Source organism: Thamnophis elegans, chromosome 3 (genome assembly GCF_009769535.1).
Source record: "Thamnophis elegans isolate rThaEle1 chromosome 3, rThaEle1.pri, whole genome shotgun sequence".
NCBI classification, from domain to species: domain Eukaryota; kingdom Metazoa; phylum Chordata; class Lepidosauria; order Squamata; family Colubridae; genus Thamnophis; species Thamnophis elegans.
Window position 1 is genome coordinate 105,784,554 of NC_045543.1, and position 23,176 is coordinate 105,807,729.

Sequence of the window (23,176 nt, forward strand, 5' to 3'; positions counted from 1 at the left end):
CAAAAGAAAGCAAAAGTAATAGCAATAGTAATAGACACATTGGGTGTAATCCCAAAATAACTGGAGCATCACTTAGACAGCATCGGCATTGGTAAATTCACCATCAGTCAACTGCAAAAGGCAGCTTTACTTGAAACAGACTACACCCTGTGACGATACCCTTAACACCACAAAATCTCCACATCTGCCTATCCCATGTCCTTAAAAAGGACTCAATAGATGGATAAAAATGCCAAATCCACTCTGATCATCTGACTGCAAAAACCATAATAATATAAACTTGCTGAGTTATTAATTCAGAGTCTTCCTTATTAAAATTAATTTTATGAGGCACAGTAGTTCTCCTGTGTGCTGCTTAGAAAATCCAAGTGTGGGTATAACTTCTGTCTATTTGCCCAGAGACTGAGTTTGAAATCTATGGACATGCCTCCTTGGCTCGACTGCTTCCAGTTTCTTAACTCTAGCCCAAAGAGATGTGTCTAACCCTTCTCTCTGACTATTGAGCAGTAATGCAGAAAAATTTCATCTAAGCCTTCATCAGATTCTCCAAAGCTAGCATACAAGCACAGGTGAGTGAAATTAGAAAGTTGCAGAGCGCTGCACTCCTTTGGGAGATCCCTGACAGCCTGTTGGCAGAGGGATCAGCAGTAAGGAGCAGGAGGCCACAAACACAGCTCTCGGAGTACTGCTGCCTTTCCTTTCACCAGAGAGCATGTAGGACAAGCGGTCACTTGCCGCAAGGAGTTGAGACGCTCAATGGTTGGCTTGCTGGCTTCGCACCAGATCCTTCCTCCTCCATCACCGCCATTTTGGATTTCCTTCCACCGCCATTTTGCAGCTGCCATTTCTGCAACCTCACGAGCCAATACCTATTGCAATCGGCATTGCCGTGAGGGGTCTCTCAGGCACCTGACCACCTCACGTTCTAGGAAATTGTGGCAAGACTGAAGCACCAACATCTGCGCTTCAGGGACTATGACCACATGGCGTTACTTAAGCCAATAGGACACTAACTATAGCTAGTGATTCCACATTATAATATATCTGTTTCTTTTTTAACTCCTCAGTGGGTCTTCTCACTGTGTCTTCCTGTTGTAAAGAGGCTGCATGGTCAGGTTAGTACAGATTACTGTAGTATGGAAAATAAGCACAAGCAATTTGCTTACAATTGCTTAATAGTATTCAGCAATTTTCATCTGTTCGTATTCTGCTACAACATGGTATTCTAGCACCTGTGATGCTTGAGTGAGTGTAATTGTCATACAGCCACTTCTTTATTGGATCATTACACCACAAAACAGGTTAGAGGGGAGTAACCACTGTAATCTTAATATAATTTCAATAAATCCTCAGATAAGAAGCAAATTTGCCTGCTATCAGTTTATTATGGTCAGTCTATACTAGAAAGTAATTCCCCTTCCTTGGTACCAATTTGGTACCATGTCACATGGAACACCTCGCACAGCAAGATGCAATTCCTTAAAATAGCTCGTTTACATTTACTTGCACATAAAGGTTATATATGTAAATAGATAATTATCCTTACAACATAAGGACCTTTGCCTAGTTGTCTTTCAGAATCATTAATGTAGCAAAGTCTATTGTATATTAAGGTTCTTTTTTTTTCTGTGCTGGCTAATTTTGAGCAACTTTTCTTTCCCCAAAAGTCTCGGCTTTTTTCTAGGGATCCTTCCTTCCCACTCTCTGCTATGCTCCAATCCTTCATTGCTCTGAATTTTCTTTCAGAATTGGGTTGTGTAGTTAAGGGGTCAGCAACCTGCGACTCCGGAGACACATGTAGCTCTTTCATGCCTCTCCTGCAATTCCCTGTCACCAGTCAGCTCCACAATTGATAGGGCTTTAGGTTAGGACAGGTAGAGGAAAAAGGATGCTGTGCTAGGAGATTTTATGGGGAACTTCTGGTCAGCTCTAGAACTGAAAGGGACGGCTTTGGATTAGGACTTTTGTGGCTCTTTGAGTGTTTTTAATTGTCTTATTTGAATGGTAGATATGATTTATTGCAAGAACACAAATAAATGTCAGGTCAGAGAAGGAGACCCGAACTCATTGGTAGCCTCACATTGCAATGAACGAGGACATAAATTTAATTTCCCAGCTATTAAGTTTGTTGGCTAATTAAGGTACAAAGATAGTCAGAAAAATGATTGAAGCCCCTTGTCAATCAACAGGAGTGCTTACCAGGTATTTAGGAGCCAAAGCCATGGCAGCACAAAGAAACAACAGCCAATTGCCAACCATCAACACACCAATCAGCCAATTGGAAGACATCACACAAATACGACTCACAGAATAGCCCAAAGCACATATTCCAGTAGAGACAAGTTCCCTGAGGATAGACTCCAGCATAAGTCTGAAAATTTGGAAGGCTAAACCTCTGGTCCCAGTTGATCTATGATTCCTTTCTTTCTTTCTATTGATGACTGATTTGTCTGAATGCCAAGCTTCCAGGAATTCTCTAGAGCTTTTAGATTTAGCTTCATCTAGGATAATGGCAGTTTCCCAGTTGAAACTATAGTTTTGTCTGTCTACGTGTTGTGAAATTAAGGAGTTTTCATTGTGTCCTCTGATTGCTGGTTCGTGTTCATGGAAGTATTCTGTAGTTTTCTGTCTATATGTCATACAAAGTGGTTGCTGCAGTCTTCACGTTGTTATAGATGACTCTTGGTTTTTCCTTTTGGTTCATGGGTCTTTCAATTTATTTACGTTGTAGAATGATCAGACACTTGGAAAAGTTGTGAGGCTATCCATTTTGGTAAAAAACGTTGTATAAGCAGTCTTCTTTTCTTTTTCTAGTGTTCCATATTGCTGCAGTGGCTCAATGGCTTGACCAAAATAATCTTTTAGCATGCGATGGAAATATTTCTAGTGGATGTGGGCATCTTTTAGATTAGGATTTAATGGAGATTTTGTCAATGTTTTCAAAAGTAATGTTGGTTTCGGGAAGTATTGACAAAGTCTCCATTAAATTCCAACTTGAAAGACATTGGCTTTTCAAATAGTTGAACTCAAATAATTTTGTAAATGTTATGGATTGCTGGATGTGTTAATGCTAAGGCAGTCTTATTACAGGCCGAGGCAGACCACTCTATGGTAGCCTTAATCTTTTAATTTCCATTTATTGAGTTGTAGCTATTATAGATCTACCTTATCTGTCTGATGGATAATTTCCACAAAGATTCCTTGCTCCAACTCACAGTGAAACTTTTTAACTTGAACTATCTTGGCAATAATCAGAAATGAGGTGGAAAATGCATATAGCAACCCCCAAACCACGATACCATGTAAACATCTACTGTCTTCTCATTAGGAAAACAAGAGGAGCATCAGTAAATTCTTGTCTAGCCAAATTTGTCCAAGTGTCAAGAGCCCCTTCTTGATGACAAATTAAAGAAAATCATCTGAATGAAAAGAGTTTTCTCTATTAGCTCTCCACTGGTATCTCAGCAAAGCTGCCTGGACATTCATTTGTGTGTGTGTGTGTGTGTGTGTGTGTGTGTGTGTGTGTGTGTAAGTGTAATTTATCTACTGCCTGAAACCTGTTAGATTCTAAATGGCTTGAGATAAGATATTCTTTAATATATTCCAATGAAATGAATTTCAAATTAGAGTCTGTCTTCTCAATAAACGAGTAGTTTCTACTGGGTATTTTGGAAGCATCCTCTAGTAAAATGTGCACTTTTGTTGTCATTTCTGGTCAGATCAGAACATGTATATTTGAATTCAAGTGTTATTAATTCAGATAATGGCTGTCAGTTATGGTAGATTAATAAAATTGAATTCTTCTGTGGTGACCACTTTCCTTGGATTACCTTGCTACCTACTGAGGCTTTCCATTCTGAGAAACATTATGAGCTGCAGCTAAACTCCTTCAAGTGTATTTCTGAAGCACTAGTCTGCCAAGCAACACTGAAGCAACCTGGAGGGAACACTATAAGACGTGTGGATTTAATAGGGACAATGAAGTTTTGCAATGTCTTGAAACTGAAACAGATCCAAGTCACTGAAGCTGCAATCACTATCCCTTAAAGCTATGTGAGTGCTATCAAATAAGGAAAGAAAAAATTCTTTTATGAAAACTCCAGGAATTTGGCCATTCTTTTGAAGGACAGACAAAAAAATTACTTTGTGTGGTACAATGTTTACAGATACTCAGAAATGAAGAATGGGTTGGGAAAGTTGCAAGAAGTTTTTGGATTAATTGACTAAAAAGCATATTTCTGTAAATGTAATAATGTCTATTGCATGTTCAGAACTGAATTGGAGAGGGATGCAACTATGATCAGCAGGCCTTAGACCTTAAAAATTCCCCCAAGGCCACTATAACCAAATAGAAACTAGATATTGACCAGATGTGCCATTGTTTTGTGCCATGTGCAATCCTCCTGAATCCTCTTTCCGTGGGATGATCAAAATATAGAGCTGTGCGTCCATCAGAAATCCCCAGGAAAAAAGCCTTTGATCTTAGGGCTTCCATTAGGAATTACTGTGAAATTTATGAAACAATTTAACTTCAGATCCAGCAAAGCTTTTCCAGGAAAAGTAAGGAAAATGGAGAAAACTCTATGTTTTCTATAATCAAAGGGTATAAATCAGAACCACTGATTCTGGTGTGGTTTGATTTTTTTCATTTAGTTGTTTTATTTTTAAAATAAATACCACAGAGAAATAACATTCTGAAATATTTTAGCTTAAAATAGTTTTAGTGCTGTTCTTCAGATGTTTTTATTAGCAAATTAAAACTAAATTTGGTATTTTAGAAGTTATTTTATAATCTATACTGTTTGATCTTGTAAGTTAAAAATGAAACCATGGGTATCTTGTATAAAACCAAGATCATCATTCTTTGCTACTGCTGTCAAGTTATTTATGCTTAACTAAGCATTTATTTATCAGTTTTTAATGACAAAGTCTAACAAGGTTATTACACCTGAGAGAAAAATATGTAAGACAGGTTTCTAATTAATCACAGGAAGGGTTCAGTAAGGTCTGGCTATTTCTGGCTATAGAACTTCTTATGAAGTTTCTTTCAACTTCTGCTATTACATTGTTTTAAATTATAGCAGCTTTGGGGGATGAGTGTTAATATAGTCTTTCTATATCAGAACATACAAATAAAAGTACCGTATTTATCGGCGTATAACACGCACCGGCGTATAACACGCATCCCCCATTTTAACACAAAAATTTGAGTAAAAATTTTTTTCATTAAAAATAAATGACTTGGAAGCTCGGAACTTAATGTTGGATTAAAATTTATAACATTAGAACATGAATTACTTCCCCACCCTCTTCTGTCACATCATTTTCCCCCCTCTGATCCCCCTGTACCACCTAATCCCCCCCCCAGATCCACCTGTACAACCTAATCCCCCTGTACCACATAGTCCTGATACCACCTGTACCATATAACCCCACCCCCCATATCACATACTCTTTCCCCCTGCGCCACATAACAAGCCCCCCCCACATAAACCCCTATTTCTATATGTTTTTGTTTTCACCACAGTACCTGGCCTGTGTCGCTAGCAGACTCAGGTTACTCTTTAATTGCGCTGACGAGTAACGTCCTCAGCGTAACGTCAGGGACGTCACTTGTCAGAAGTACGGTGGCCTCGGAGGGTCCTGAGGAGCAGCCTTTAAAACAGCAGCACGGGCGGCTGCGGACTCACAGCTGATTGGGAGAATGCCGGCGCGTACACTTGGGACCAGAGAGCAGGCGGGCGGGAAGGTAAGCACCCGCAATGATGGAGAAAAAATACAGGCAGCGGGCGGCTCTCTGGCCGCTGCGAGCCGCTGCTGCTAGGATGGGGTTAAATCAGGCAGCGGGCGGCTCTCCAGCCGCCGCTTGTTCAATGATGGGGTTAAAGCGAACAGCAGGTGGCTGGAGAGCTGCCGCCACTGCTGCAAGGTAGGGGTTATATCAGGCAGGGTAGCTGGAGAGCCGCCGACGCTGCCATGAAATGGATGCTGCACTTCTATGAGTATCATGGGCGCCGGTGAATCAGCTGGAGCAGGCAGTTTGGGACCCGGCGTATAACACGCAGTATCGGCGTATAACACGCAGGCAGGGTTTAAGCTTGCAATTTTAGTTTTAAAACTGCGTGTTATACGCCGATAAATACGGTATCTAGTAAATTGTGGTTATTAATTGTGGTTATTAATTGTGGATGTAATCACTCTTAGCTGAAAAAAACAGAATATAAGAAATTAAAATTAAACTCAAGACAACATGCAAAATAGTTTTAAATCAATTTTTTTTTTGCCTATTGCAAGATACATCAGCTATCAAAGTTAAGACAAAAATCCCAGTTTGCATGAAACAGCATGGGCAAGAAGGCTTTGAGTATAGCTGGGCTTCAGCTGCACTTATAGTTTACTGGCAAAACGTGCCCAATCTTATTAGTAGTGTTCTTACTCTTAGCAGTGAATTCTGTAGGACACATGGGTATAAAAAAGGCAGATAATCTGGTTCTCATTTTTCCTATTTTATGTGAAATCCTTGATTGACCAAAACTATCATGTTTATGATAAATAAATATTATATGTATGGGCGCATCTGGTGATGATTATGTTTTGCAGTCTAGAGATTTGTGGGGAATAGTAGCGGTATATTAAAGAATAGAATTGAAACCAATGCTATCAATATATAATGCCCAAGAAAAAATTATGAAACTAATAAATTCTTCAAGAACATTGACAAAAAGTAGAGTGTCACAAGTAATTTAATTGTAATGGAAGCATGTTAAAATATATGTGGATGTGATTTGCTTATGGGGTGGCTTTCAGCTTGTTTAATGTGTGTAAAAACTTCACCTGTGTCATTGGGAACATATCATTGGAATTCAGAATTGGGAATATACTATTATAATGTAAGCAGGAAGGCCTGGAGAAATGTTGTCCATGGGGTCGCGATGAGTTGGACACGACTTTGCAACTAACAACAAAATAGCAAAAGTGACTACAAAAATGATATGGGAATTAGTTTCTTAACACTAGTTAACAATTTATTGTTTTAAATTATATCAATTCAAAAATTATATCCTCAAAAACTCTGAATCTGAGGAAGAAATTTGATTAAAATAAAGGTTAGTTATGTGAGAATGCTAGGTGATGGAAGTAAAGCATTTTTATTGATTACGTGCATCAAGGTAGTGGCTCTTAACAACCAGATAGACAGATTTCATCGAAGAGGATTTGTCTCCAGCGTGATCCTTTACATTTTCCAATGGTGTACCATCATCTTGGTAATTGAGTCCATTCCGTGTCCTTTCACTTGTGAAAGAGCCTTCTCCAGTGAGGTAGGTCTTTGAGCTGATGATTTGTGTCTTGAGTGAGAACTCTACATTTTTTAATTTTTTAATACAGAAAATTAAAATACAAACTCCAAAGGAGAAAATGGAGATTTTACAAGAAAAAAAATTATTAGTTTATCTTTATTTAATCTTTATTTAGAACTCTGCATTTATTAAGTTGTTCAATGATCAATATTACTTGGTTGCCTGTATGATTCTGATCTTTGTAGATATACAGATTACAGAATTTAAATATCTTTTTCAAGGCCTTCAGTGTTAGCTTAGCAGGTACTAGTCTCTGGTGTATTTCTTGACTCCCGGTTCCTCTAATGTTGATGGTTGATTCTAAAAGGCAGAAGCTATCTACTAATTCAGCATCTTCACTAAGTTTGGTTGCTGTATCTGTTGTTATTAGTTTGTTCTTTATATTTAATATTAGTCTTATTTTTTCCACAGTACTCTTTAATTTAGCTTTATATTTTCATCTATCACAGTAGCATCTTCAGCATATTACAGGTTATATTTCTTCCTCTAAATTTAAAACCAATTTTAAAAGTTATATTCTTCTAATCCTGCTTTGTTCAGTATAAATTCCATAAATAAGCTGAATGTAATGGAAGTAAAGTATATGCGGGGAAGAAATTAAATATTTCCAAATGGTTCAACAATGAGTGTTGAATGGTTTAATGTATTTATAAATAAATACACAAGACAGTTGGCAGTAATCTCAGATGTGGATTGGTTGAGGATGTGAATAGCAGCTGTACTTTTTTGCATGAAGATGGCGTGTATTATCTGAGAGGTTGAAAGTTTTGTAGAAAATATTAGGTTATATGAAATTTGAACTGTATGGATCTAAAAATTTGATAAAGATCAAAGTATCTATATTTGAAAGGGGGAAATAGAGTGAACAATTGCAGGTTATACAGAAATGGCAAAAAACATATAGCCTTAAAGTGTGACAACAGATTAATGACCACAGACAATATATCAGTATCTATCAATACATCTAGGCTGCACAGATTAGACTTATCATCTTGGTCCCCTATATTTTACTCAGTTCTAGATATTGCCACACTGGGTTGTGTTTAGAAGAGAGGAACCAAAATAAATGGCTTAGGAAGAACACTTATGGTAAATGGTTGGAGGCAGTGGATCTGTTTAGTCTGGAAATGAGAAGTTTGAAAACATGGCAGTTGTCTTCAAGCAACTAAATGGCTGTCATTTAGAAGATAAAGCAGAATTGTTCAGTGTTGTTATAGAACAGAGGAAGTTTAAATTACATGGAAATAGATTTTGGTTGGAAGTCAGGAAAATTTTCCTAATTGTATGAGTTGCTCAACATTGAGCAAATTGCTTTGGGAGATAGTGGGCTCTTCTTCAATGATAGGTTTAAATAGAAACTAGATTGCCAACTGTCAGGAATGTTAAAGTAGTAGATTCCTGCTTTGGACTTCAGATTGCTGTAGATAATTGCTAAAATCCTTCCCTTTTTTTTTTAAAAAAAAAAGTAATTTTATTAAGCTACAAAAATGAATACAAATTTAAAAAAAGAAAAAAATAGAAAGTTCAGAAACGAAAAAATAGAGATAAATATAGAAAAGAAGAAAACAAAAATACAGGAAAGACAATATATGTATATATGTATATAAATGACTTCCTCTTCATAACAAGTACAAACAAGTAAACTACCACCTTCTCTTAAAATACAAAGAAAAAAATATCTTCTTCACATATCTTAAAGCCTCATTGTTTCAGTCCTGATCAGAAAGTCCTTTAAGGGTCACCAAAGATAACAAAATATCTATTTTTCTTAATCAAATAAACCAACTTTATATTCCTTCCTTTTACTTTTAACAATCTGGATTTTAGTCCTTTCAGATAAAGTGCTAGGACTTGATTTCTTTTCATGTTTTCTTGTCCCTTCTCATAAAATTCCTCAAAATTTTAACATGTCTCTTTTGCAAATCCACTATAGGAAAATTATCCAACCAACTCTCCTGGTTTGTTATTTGTGTATCCATTTTAATTAAGACATCAGCAGAGTTTCATTTGTATGTCCAACATAGCATCTTTTTACATATCATTCTTGTAGCTTGTCATTCTTAAATTCATTTTCAGACAATGCTCAATCTTGGCAGGTTAAATTTATTACTCCTTTATAATATCCTTTAAGCGTAATCTATCTATAGAGGCAAACAGTCTTCAAATGAAACAAGCCCATTATTTAAAAAATTCCTTCAATCTTTATTCTGTATTAATATGTCAAATGTATTTAACTTCTCCTTTAATTGCAATCTTTAGTTTCCTCTGATTCCTTCTAATATCTAACCTTAAAAGTCTATTCCAATCATTTTTTCTAGAGATAATTCAAAACAAAAGCATTTTTTCACAGGAAGACTTCTTTCAGTTAATTCCAAAATCTTATTTAGAATCCGTCTGCATCCTTAGTCTGTTTGTGACTTGCCAAAATCAATCACACTTTTGCTGTTTTTACTTCTTCTTCCCATTTTTTTAAAGTCATGAAACCTGTTTTTAAAACTTACTTTGGTAAAAATTGAAGGAAACTCATGGGTATTTTCAGACATGTCAATCCAAAGATTTCTAATATATAAATAGCTGTATAAATAGCTATATATCAATATTAGTAAAATATAATTAAATTAACAATAAATAGTATACCCTTTAAGGTTTCCCTCCTGCAATGTACACTTGCAGTTTACAGCTAAAATACATAGTATATCCAAATTACTGTATTCTCTTCCACAGAAACCCTACTCAACTAAATCATTTTGGGGGAAAGTAGAGCAATTGACTAAGGTAGCAGTTTTGTTCCTCTGACTTCTTTAAAATTGATTCTTTTCACTTCAAGTACATTTTTAAAAAGCATATTTGATTAAATTATTAGGCTTTTGGTGTTTATTTCATACAGTTCATAGTAACATATTGTGTGTGTAGCTTTCAGTTTGCATTGCTTGGTGTGAGTTTTGGGGTATGTGCGTGTGCCCACATGCATGTACTCTATTGATGCCCTTCTGCAGTGTGCAGATGCCTTTGTGCAAATATATATAAACATACACACTGAGCTACCATGCAGATCATTGTGCAAGAATTGGTAACTAAACATGGAATCAAATACTGCCTCAATATAAGAAAATACAAAATTCTGAAAGCACATTTTACATGGACTTTTATCATGGACATTAAATTAGATTAGATTAACAGAGTTGGAAGGGACTTTGTAGGTCATCTAGTCCAGCCCTTCTCCCAAGTACACAATTCCTGACAAGGGGCAGTCCAATCTCTTCTTGAAAGCCTCCAATGATGAAGCTCCCACAATGTCTGAAGGCAAGCTGTTCCATTGGTTGATTGTTCTCACTGTCAGAAAATTTTTCCTCTTTTCCAGGTTGAATCTCTCCTTGTTCAGTTTCCATCCCTCATTCCTTGTCTAGCCTTCAGGTGCCTTGGAAAATAGCTTGATCCCTTCCTCTCTGTGGCATATATATAAATATAATATTTATTAATTTTTCAGAATTACAATCTACTTATATCCAGCTAAATCATTAACTGTACAGTGCATACATATAAGAATATTGACTTGAACATCTCTTATAATTTATTTTCCATTTCTGTTTTTCACACAGTATTGCTATTTATAGTATTCACATATGTACAGCATATAGAACAGGATTTTGTTCTTTGTTACTTTAATAAAGTAAAATAATTACTCAAGCTCATGATATTTTATCTGACTCATATAAGTACAAGATTTAGGCATATGTACATGCCCATAAATTATGACAAAATGAATTCTACAATTTGTATGAAAATAAAATTGTCTGGGATAAATTTTCAGAGTTGTTATGATTGTTCTTTTAATCATAAACCAAGTATTCCATATTGCCACTAAGTTTTGGACCAAATTATTACTTTATTTGGACAGCAAATTTAATTTAATCTTGCTAACATGCTAACATAATCCTAAATAAGGTATGTGCCAGTTCTAGATTTAATAGACTTATCTGAAAGTCACATTGTTAATTTGGAATAATATAAATTGAAAGCTGGCAGTTCAGCTCACCGAGCCAGGATTTTAAAATGAATAGATTCATCTAACTTGAGCTGGTATATGATCAGATCTTGCCAGCTGATGCTGCCAAAATAATGTAATATATTTTGGATATGCTAATAAAGACATTTCTGCTGTGGACATCTCTGGAGCTTTCAATACTAAGTTCTGCTTTTTATGCAAATGAAAATAACTTCTTGGCATCAGAGTTTCTTATATTTCTGGATTTCTTTAAACATGATAATGCAATTACATCTAAGAAGCATGCAAATTTTACTTGATATACCCCTAGGTTTTCATTTTAGAGTCAAATTTTTATCATTCAAGTAGTGATAGACTTTTTCAACAAGTATAGAAAACTGCTACTGAGCTCTTATTAAATTGTACTCTTTTGATTATTTTTAAGTGGATAAACAGCTTGTCACATAAGGAGAATCTCTGTGCCATATTTGTGTTACTCAATTTCACAAATATTTAAATGTTTTATTTTATTTTTTCAATGTTTTATTTATAGTTTATGTTATATGTAAAGCAGGAAACTTATCTTATTAAGATAAATACTTAAATTTGTGATCTCAAAACACCTGAGTCATAAATTGATATTATAGTTATTAGACATGTGGGATTCATTCCTTATGATACACCATGGAGTAGAAAAAGAACTCTGCCTGTTAAATTAATGTATTTCATGTGAAATTATTGAAGATATGTGACATCTGTCTGCATTTTATGACTTTATTATTCTTATTTTTTTCTGCTTTTTTGTTGCACTCTTTCCCCAATTTTCATGTTCATTGAGCAAGTACGTTTTACTCTAAATTAACATACAAGATATTTGTGTGAAATCTAGTTTTCATTCAGTCAAATGCCCAGAGTCATTTTATAGGGAAGATGGGCAACATAAAATTTTAATTTAATAAATAAATAAAATAGATTTAATACATTTATTAAAATGTAAATAAATGCACATAGTCTGATTCCAAGTCTGTCCATTACCAAAATAATAGATAGGTGGAAATTGTCCCTTCCACCCAAAAGGGAGTTACTTCAAGTCCTGTATATAGAACAGGGTGGCAAAAGAGGAGCACAAAATTGAACATTGCAGTATAAACAGAACTAGAAACAAAGCAGTCATTGAAATTATTTTGTAATGAGCTATTTAGCTTCTTCTTCTTAATCAGAAATCATTTTATCTTGTATCTTTGGATTCTTCTATATGTTCAATCCAGCTTGCCCAGGAGAAGTCTGGCAGGTTATATACAAGTATTTCTTTGTTGTTCTGCCTTGACAGCAACGAATTAAATAAGTGAGAAAATATATGCATTATTAATAAATTTGGTAAAATGAGTACCCAGAAGATTATATCTCTCACAACTATGCTGGTCTAGCTAACATTGCAAAGGTCAGAAGTAAGTGAAGTCGAGCAGTGTGCAGAATAATAATGCTAAACATGGACACTTAGCTGACTCCTGTGCAGTTTCTAAGCTGGCTGATTCTAGAATAAGTAACCTTTGCTTAATAATGGCAACTCAGCAAAGAAATGCATGGATGGAAGGTTTTTTTACTATTTATATATCCTCTTCTGTACATTGAGACATAAGTGTCTAAGACATCTCTCCTGTCTGTAATTACTGTAGGGATAAGAGGCTTCTGGTGGAAAATCAGAGATGTAGAGAGCTCAGAATCTATTATGTGTTTGCTGACAGGCACCAAAACACAGAGGAACAAATTCTGGTCTCTTTTGTTTATGTTCCTTTTATAATAAGAGTGGAATATTCTGAAAGTGTTATTTTTATGTACATATCAGCCTGCTAGATTTGTAAAAAAAAAAAAAGGTTGTACAAAAATATAAGAATTGCATGCGCGGTAATAACCTAACAATTGTAATATGTTCCCATATAATGAATAACAATTTAATTTTTTTATTCCAGTGTGGCTAACATAAATACCTCATATATTTAATTTCAGATGGGAGATGAAAGAGAAAGAAACTTTGAAAGAGGAAGAAAGAGCGATGCTAGAAGAATTACTAAAAAATTATCTTACACCACCTTCTCTTACTTCAGAAGATGAGGAATAACAGAGAACTTGATAAGAATATCTTTTAGTTATGCATTCTTAATGTCAAAGAAATAGTTTTTTCTGAAAGCTGGCATTGCAAAAAAACAACAACAACCAAATCCCAACTATATAACTTGTACATTTTCTATTTTATTGGTATTTTTTAGGGAACGGATGTATTTTATATTTTATAAATGTGTTTTCTTGATTATTTTCTACTAATAGTTTGTCACATATAAGACAGTTTTAACAATTGTTAATATAAAAGTAAATTAAATATAGTGCACAGCATAATATACAAGAAACCTAAGGTAGCATCCATACATACTTTAAATCTGTTATATGTACTGTTTTTGGAACATTTAGAAAGCATATCTTAAACATGAAGCCTTTCCTTGTCTCTTCTATATTCTTAGTTAAATACCACTATTATATGTTCTTTTCTGGATATTTTCTAGATAGCTGCATATGTGTTAGAAGCAAAAGTAAGAATGACAGATAAATTGTTTTGCTTGATTTACTGGCATTACCATTACAGTAGTCCTTGTTTAGCGACCATTCAGTTATGAGTGATAAAAAGTAACTTTGTGATCAATCCTCATATTTACAACCTTCACAGATCTGTAAAGCAAAGGAAAGATGAAGTACAAGCATAAACACAGCCACAGTTTCACTTAGCAACTGCTTCATTTAGCAACAAAGTTGCTGGTCCCGCTTGAGTTCCTAAACAAGGACTACTAACATAGTTACATTCACACATATAACTTCTTTCTTTTTACATAAAGTCCTCAATATACAACCATGTCGGTGGTGGATTAAGGCTCACTGGTGCCCTAAACACTGACAAATCTTGGTTTGGCCCCCCTCCTTTGTACATACTGTACAAATCTTCATTGGTTTTTTTTCTTTCTCAACTTTGTGGTGCACCCTTAGGCCTGATGCCCTAAGCAAGTGCTTAGTCTGCTTAATGGTTAATGCACCACTGGTCCATGTATCTATGTATTTTTTCTGTATTATGAGAACACAACGGATAAAATTGAGAAGATAAAATATCACAAGCTACCTTTTTGTCATATTGAAGTAATATGCATTTCAGACACTACAAGGATGTACATTTCATAATTGGAGGAAATTCCTGCTTATGGGCAATCTTTGTAGAAAGGTAGCGGCTAGACACACCTTGGCCTTATTGGGAAGATTTGAATTTTATTTTTCTTCTCACGAGAAATTGGAGTAATTCTTATTTGATAATGGCTGTTATTGGCATTTAAGAGAATCATCAAAATCAGCTACTAAATAACAATAATTTTAAAACTATCAGAACTCTACAAAATGAATATAATTTACATAGAAATGGCAGTTAAAACTCTAAACTGCTCAGCCTTGGTGTCCTTCTGACCTTAGAAACTGCAAAGTTATTGGAGATGGCCTTTATGGAACTCTAAACCAATAATTGATTATTAATATAAATTAAATATTTCAGATATACTGTATATTCGAATAATCTCCTGCAAATTTGGAATATCAAGTTGGAGTATCCTATACAACCAAATGAAAGGCTCCCAGTTTTAAAGAATACAGGTAATCTTTGGTAAAAAAATGGCAATTGTGACAGGGATTTCCATGACTAAGAAATACTGTCGTAATAAAAAGCAATGCCCCACGAGTGTGCCACTTAGTGATGGAAATTGCAGCACTTCTATATCGGAACTGTAGCAGTATTTTAGCTTCAAAAAGTTTCAAAGCAGTTGGTACATACTATGGGTTTCTGGATAAAAAGACCAAAATCCTCCTGAAGTCTTTTGAACATTGGGATAATATCAGATATAAAAGTATCAATTCTCTGAACCGGGAAGCACCAAAGCCAAGTATTTAAAACAAGATTGTTGTTCTATTTTGTGTTATTTGAGGGTTGAACAGAGATTGTTTTGAAATTGCACACATATCATTTTCTCAAGATTTATTTATAATGAATGTTCCCTACGGAAGTGAACCTGTGCTCCCATAGCTCTCTGAAAACTTTCCAGACTGAGATAGTAAGAAACAGGATGTGCACAAAGCAATATATCCATTAGCCAGTTTGGGGGAATGAAACTTCCCAAATAAAAATCAGTTAAAGCCATTAAAAAACATGATCTGTGGAAGATCACTTCTACAATTTTATGGGAGCAGAAAAAGGGCCCTCTTTGAGTAACTGTTTTTAGTAACAAGGAGTGCCTTTGATTAATGTTTGTAACTTTTTAAAGTAACACACAAGAATATTAAATTCTGATAAAGACTGGTCCAAACTGGCCAAAGACAAGAATTACCCAAAGAGTTGATCTTTAATCAAGATCATGCTAAGAATATTATGGAATATGAACTACATATAGTTGCTGAACAAGCACATTATATCACAGATGTATCAAATTATGCTGACCAATGGATGAACACATTCCAAACCCAATATATATGAGCAGTATATAAAGTGATTTTTCCTTTTGAAGAGGCCTCTCATCTTGTATCCAGGGGGGATTTCTTTTACTTATGCAGAAATAAATATTAATATACCTTTCCAGCTCAAATCCTATGTTGGCAAAGCCACACCAGGCTAAGGACCTTTAACAAATTTTCCTAGAAATATAGCCTCTGCAGCCTCCATACTTAGATTACTAGATCAGATGGCAAAGTCAAGTCTTCAGAATCTTGGGAAGGCTAGCATTATTTGGGACCAATCTGATCTCAGGATGAATGATATTCCAAAGAGCAGGTGCAATGGCTGAAAAGACTTTTCTCCTAGGTCCTGTCACATGATATGCCTTTGTGGATATGACCCACATGTCCATCCAGAAGGGACGTGATTGGAGAGGGCCGGTTCCTCACATAACCCAGCTCATGACATGTAGGGCTTAACAGATCATTACCAGTATTTTGAATTGAACTTGGAAGCAAACTTACAACCAAAGTAGCTTGCAGAAAAGAGGTGTAACATGTGCTGATATAGGTAAAGGTTCCCCTCACACGTGTTAGTCATTCCTGACTCTAGGGGACGGTGCTCACTTCTGTTTCAAAGCCAAAGAGCCAGTGCTGTCCGAAGACATCTCTGTGGTCATGTGGCCAACATGACTAAATACTGAAGGCACATGGAATACTGTTACCTTCCCACCAAAGGTGGTTCCTATTTTTCTACTTGCATTTTTTAAATGCTTTCGAACTGCTAGGTTGGCAGAAGCTGGGACAACTAACAGCTCACTTTGTTATATGGTGCTAGGGACTATACAGGGAAATATAACCGCCCATGCCACTATATTTTGCACCAGCTGAAATTTCTAGATGTTCATCAAGGCAGAAATGTAGTATTTGCTACAGTAATCCATGTGAGAAGTGATCAGGGCATGAGTTACTGAGTGTAGGGCTTCCTGGTGTAGGAATGGATGCAACTGGTGCACAATCTGAAGTCAGGCAAAGGACGAAGACTATCTAGCCACAACTGCCATCTGCTCATTTAGTAAGAATCATGAGTTCAGAAGACTCTGGATTGTGCATCTCACACCATGTCTACAAAGAACCTCACCCAGCAGTCAAGTAGATGTTAAACAGGAGTGGAGAAAGAACTTGTGGCACCACACAACATGAAGTAATACTTCCGAACTCAGCGTTTTTTATTCCTAGTTCTTTCTGGCAATCCCTGGATCCGCTTGTCAGCTTCACTTTACATTGTATTCTGATTTGCAAATGTTGACTAATCAATAAGCCACAGCTATGGAAACTATGGTTTGGTTTGGTTTAGCTAAGTCTTATCGGATCTGGGCTGCAAAAATGCGGCTGACCGCCAGACGGCAGTAAAAAAAACCAAAACCCCAGGGCTTTCGTTGCCATTTCGCTGCCGCCTAGCACCAGACTGTGTTTCTGCAGTCCAGATTCCGCAGACCAAGATTTCGGACGCCGCTTGAACTCAGCCAGGAGGAAAGTACTTCCGATCCCCGATCGAACATCAGTTCTAGCTGCCAGTTACTTTTTTCTGGGATAACGAATGTAAAGATGGGGGTCTCATTCCGCACCTACAGAAAACACGCATAACCTTCAAGGCACCACTCAGCCCCCGTCCCTCCAAAGCAGCAGGCTCCACGGGAAGATCCGCGGAGGGGAGGGGGAGAAGGGAGGAAAGCGCGACCAACAGCGCGGAAAGCGCAAACTTCCCGATGCCCCGGCTTGACTCCGTTCGCGTCACCGGAACCGGAACTGGGGTTCGACATTTTTTGGAGGGGGGGAGGAGCGGAAGGGGCGGGATAAGCCAAAGCCAAACAGTAAAGAAGGAGAAGCGGCGGTGCGTCTCTCGGTAACAGTGTTTGCCCCGCCCCCTTTCCCCGAACTGCAGGTACGTGTAGCCGCTGCGCTTTGCTTTTTGCGTGAGCCGACGGCAGGCATGGCCCCTTTCCCCTCCGATCGGGCGACGACAAGCCCTCCCGACCCCCCTCCCCCTCAGGTGTGCGCGTTGAGAATGAGAAGGGACGGGCGGTGCAGGAGAAGGGAAGCTTCTCTCCACTTCTGGTCTGCGCCCTTGGCCTTAAATGTGATGGGAAGCGGAGAGCTCCCCTGCCGGCGCTATCGACGGGCACGGCTGTGGTTACCTGCCCAGGAGAGGGGAAGAAAGCCCCGGGACGGCCCCGTGACCCTTTTTGAGGGTGGGTGTGGGTCGTCTGTCACGAACGGGAAGCACAAGCGGGCGTATCCTGGAGAACCGCAGGAATCCTCCCCACTTTGCGCGTTTCCGAGAGATGCTTTTTCTGGGTCTCTTGAGAGATCGAGCCTGACTGACCTCTCAGGGACTTCCGAGGAGTATCCCAAAACTAGGCGCTTAAGAAACGACTCTGCTTAGAAAAGGAAAAACGGGGGGGGGGGGAAGCTGCGTATCTGGATTGGGGGTGTCTGATCAATTGTGCTGTACCTGCGTTGTGTTTGAAGCCGAACTGGAGGTTTTAAAAGTGCCAGAAAGACAAGGATCCAGGATTTCCTGCAGAATAATAAATAACACCTTGAGATCAGTCACTAACAAGGTTCACCCACGTGGGGGCTTTTTAGTACTAGAGCTCCCAAAGTTCCTCACTGAGAGGTCATATTCGCCAGCGTAAATTAATGGTGGTGTAATAAAGTATTCTGTTCCTAATTCAACTTGCAAAATAGTAATAAAAAGAAGGGTAATTATCTTCTGCATGAATATCAGTGCAGTTGCTATGGAAACCAGTTGTAATTCTGAAGGATTTTAACATCTGTTTACCATTGTTTACTTAATCTAATTGTTGGGATTCATTAAAAAATGCAGTCTGATTGACTGACCCTATTCTAAAAGTAGGTTGTGCAAACTGAACTGTCCATGTTGCAAAAACAAAAACAAAAACCCCTATAGGTCTAAGTGGAATCCATCGATAACTACTGAATTATGCTTTTTTCTCCTCAACATCCCAGTAGAGAACATTCCATTCTATTATGTCACATAATCATTTTATCTAGTACATTTTTCTCCAGCCTGGCACCCTTCAAAGTTATTGGACTGTATTCTTGTGAACCCAGATATTACTGGTGGCGATAACAGATCATAGATGCACATGTTATGAACCTAACCGTGACCCGTTAAAACCGCGCTCGACTAAGCCGCGCCCTATTAAACCGCGTCACTGACGTCATCAACAGGGCGACAACAGCCAGAGCGGAGAAAGAAGGGCGCTTTAAATAGCGCTTTGAAAGCAAGCCGATTCAACTTAAGGTAAGGGTTAGGTTTAGGGTTAGCTTTAGGTTAGGTTAAGGGTTAGGGTTAGGGTTAGGTTAAGGGTTAGGATTAGGTTTAGGGTTAGGTTTAGGGTTAGGTTTAGGATTAGGTTTAGGGGGGGTTAGGTTTAGGGGTTAATTTTAGGTTTAGTGTTTACAGCGTGCTTCTGTCTCCGTGCTGTTGTCGCCCTGTTGATGACGTCAGCTACGCGGTTTCGTCGAGCGTGGTTTAGTCGAACGCGGTTTTGTGGTGGAACCGAACCTAACAACTGCAGTGATTCATTTAACAGCTGTGTCAAGAAATGTTGTAAAATGGGGCAAAATTCACTTAACTGTCTCGCTCAGTAACAAAAAAAATGGGTTCATTTGGGGTTGTAAGTCGAGGACTACTCGTATATGTGTTGTAACAAGAGGACACAGCAATGTAACAGCATAAAAAACAACAAAGCAAAATAAGGAAACAATGTTGGTGTATAAATGTTAATGCCTTTTCCATGTGGCACTAGTAATATTAATCAGATATTGGGAAGAGGCTTTTATGGAGGTTTTTTATAGTATGGTAGTAGTGTCAGGATGAATGTTTACGTAACTATTCTGCAGTTTCATCTTTAGTGCCATCTCTTTCAAGAAGCACATCTGATGTTCTAAATGTTTCACAATCCCCAGAGAAAATAGGGAAAAATCTGGTACACTGGTTCCCAGTGGTATAATGGAAAAGAAAATTTTTGCAAGGTGGAGTTCTTGGAGTCTTTCTATTTTCTTATAATGCACCAAAGTACAAGGTGTAATGGAAAGTAACCCTACATAAATCCTCATATAAGGAGAGGGGTGCATCTTTATTGATGTTTCAATTCCTTTGGAATTGAAAAACTTAAGGATAACACTCACTATGCATTAGGCAGTTGTTAAAATGGTGGATCAGTGTATGTTTCTGTAAGGCAGTGTGTCACTTGCATGTTTCTATATTTTAATTTCCAAAAGTAACACACTTCACTATCTTATTCTTTGGTTATTGTCATGTTTATTACACTATAAAATAATTTCTGTAAAATTAAATTCTGTAAAATTTCCAGAATTAGTACTTTTTTGGTTTTCTTTTTTTATTATAACATTTTTAATAGGATTAATGTATCTGAAATGATATACATTAATACAGTGTTATGTGAAATTTGCTTATTCACACATACCTTTCGTTTGTACAACTTCATTAAAATTGGTCTGAATAGTCAATTAGAAGTTACCACATTAACATTCTCTAATATACTTTTTCATCTTTAATACATTGTGAAATGCACAAACACTTCCCTAGTATCTATTTATCACTTGGTATTGATGTTTAAATGGTGTATCAAAGTGTAAGCAATTGTCAGCTTCCTTTTTTAGAATACATTCATTTTAAAAGCAATTCATTTTTTATCTGTCTCAAGTCAAAATATATTATTGTTTTATAAAGAGCTTTTGGAAACCTGTGACTATAGATAAAGTCATTGTTGGCTGTGATCTGACATATTATTTATATTGTTTAAATCTTGAAACCCTTAAACAGCTTCAAGACATTTTAATTCAAAATCTTAAAACAACACTAATAAAATGAGAAAATAAGATCAATGTATCTTATAATTTCATAAAAAACCAAGCTATAAGCATACATAGCTACTGTTAAAAGTATCATAAGTACAAATAACAGACTATGCATTTATAATTCAGATGAAACTTGTTGAAATTCAGTGTAACAGCTAAAAGAAAAGTACTATGTAATGAAGTTAGTGTTCCAGATTTTTATTCTTATTACAATTGTTGAACTGCATATGTTTGCTTCAAGAATCTTAATGTTTAGTAAGTACATAATAATGTGAACATTTATTTTCACTTCTGAACATAATTAAAATTTCACACAGGGCAAGATTAAAAATGAACATTTATTATCCCTACTGAAAATGTGTTATCATAAAAGCTTGAACCCAGTGGCCAAAAAGGTTTCTAGCAAAGATTTTTTTAAAAAATAATATTTTATTTCCATTTTCCTTTTCATAACACACACTCACATATATACTATACATAGCCAATATCATATAGTATTAAATAATAATTACATCAGTTCCTCTTGTCAACAATGCCCCCCCAAAATAGGAATCCATTATAGCTCTTCTGCTCTCCATACACCTCTTTCTTCTACCACCCTCCAACTTTCTATCTTCCCTCAATCATCCTTTTGTACTCTCTTCCCCTCCCTTTCTACTACTCCTCTCTCTACAATCCACTCCTCCTTATCCTTCTCATCTTCCCCCCTTACCCTCTTTCCTATCCTTCTCTGCCCATCTTTCTTCTTTCCCACTCCTCCTCTCTTTGGTGTATTTCCGCTACATGTCAATATGCTTAGCCTATCCTATTTTTAAAGAAAAAGTAGTAATAATAATAGTAATGAGAATATAAAATAAAGAAAAAAAAAGAAACAGTATACATGTGGAGTCTAATTACATTGAAATCTAACACATCTCATCTAACCTGATATATATCCCCCCTCCCCCCCGACCCCCCACAACCTACCCTCCCCCGACTTCCCAGAACCCGTACACAGTATAGATTTTTAACAAACACAATCTAAGATATATTGAGAAAAAAAAGAATAAGAAATTAATAACATCTTTACATTGAACTTAGCTCCTCCTTGCTAAACTAACTTTAAACAATTTAAATCATTCCTGATCTTAAGCATAGGCTATCTGGAATTTCTTAGTCCCGTATTTATTTTGTATATAATCAATCCATTTTTTCCAGTCTCGTTTATATCTCTCATTTGAGTGGTCTTTAAGATATGCAGATATTTTAGCCATCTCGGCTAAATTTGTGACTTTCAATGTTCATTCTTGAATTGTAGGCAAGTCTTCCTTCTTCCAGTATTGCGCCACCAACAGTCTTGCTGCCGTTATTAAATGCAAAATCAAGTTAATCTCTACCGCTGTACAATCAGTAATTATACCTAACAAAAATAACTGAGGAGTAAACTTTATCCTTTTTTTAAGAATATTTTGCATAATCCACCATATTTTTATCCAAAATGCCTTAACCTTTTGGCAAGTCCACCATATATGGAAATATGTAGCATCGAGAGAACCATATCTCCCAACATTTGAGTTGTAAATTCGAATACATAGAAGCCAACTTTTTAGGATCTAAATGCCATCTATAGTAGTGTTTTTCAACCTTTTTTGTGCAAAGGCACACTTTTTTCATGAAAAAAATCACGAGGCACACCACCATTAGAAAATGTTTAAAAAAAATAACTCTGTGCCTATATTGACTATATATAAAGTAATTTTCCCACGGCACACCTTACACTATGTCACGGCACACTAGTGTGCCGCGGCACAGTGGTTGAAAAACACTGATCTATAGAACATCTTGTAAAAATTTTCTCTCAGGTTTTGGACTTGTGTAAATTTCACATTTCTTACCCAAATTCTTTCCCACGTATCCAACATTACTGGTTCTTCAATATTTTGAGCCCACTTTATCATACAATCTTTAACTAATTCTGTTTCGGAATCCATCTGTACTAATACATTGTATATCCTCTTTATATGCATTAAACTTTGATCTCTTATTTGTTTAAATAGATTATCCTCAACTTGCATGAAACCAATTTTTTGATCTGTTTTCCACCTGGCCTGTAACTGCCCATACTGGAACCATGTTTGAATTACCTTTTCCTTTTTTAATACATCTAAGGGTTTTAGTTGTAATACACCCCTTTCTAGCGTAAGAAGCTGTCTGTAGGTAATTCTATCCTGTTTTTGTGCTATGTTCATATTTTCTATTGCGTGTCTAGGAATTGCCCAGATTTTGACTTATCTGAGGCTGACATGTTTGGAAATGCTTTTGAATTTATTCAGTATTAAACCATGAAATTTTATACACCTTTCCAGCCCTTCAGTTACAACAATTGGGACCTAGATTGCTGTTACTAAAAAATGTGGTTGTGAAGTAC

The 23,176-nt window shown here is 36.5% G+C and overlaps 1 protein-coding gene across 1 annotated transcript in view; it reads left to right on the forward strand.

Annotated features, from left to right (window-relative positions):
- The first annotated feature begins 17,703 nt into the window (after window positions 1–17,703).
- FAM172A (family with sequence similarity 172 member A) overlaps window positions 17,704–23,176 on the forward strand; it is a 217,764-nt gene continuing 212,291 nt past the window's right edge. The window contains exon 1 of the mRNA XM_032213058.1: window positions 17,704–17,800. The gene's annotated coding sequence lies outside the window, so the exon portion shown is untranslated. The remainder of the gene's footprint in view (window positions 17,801–23,176) is intronic.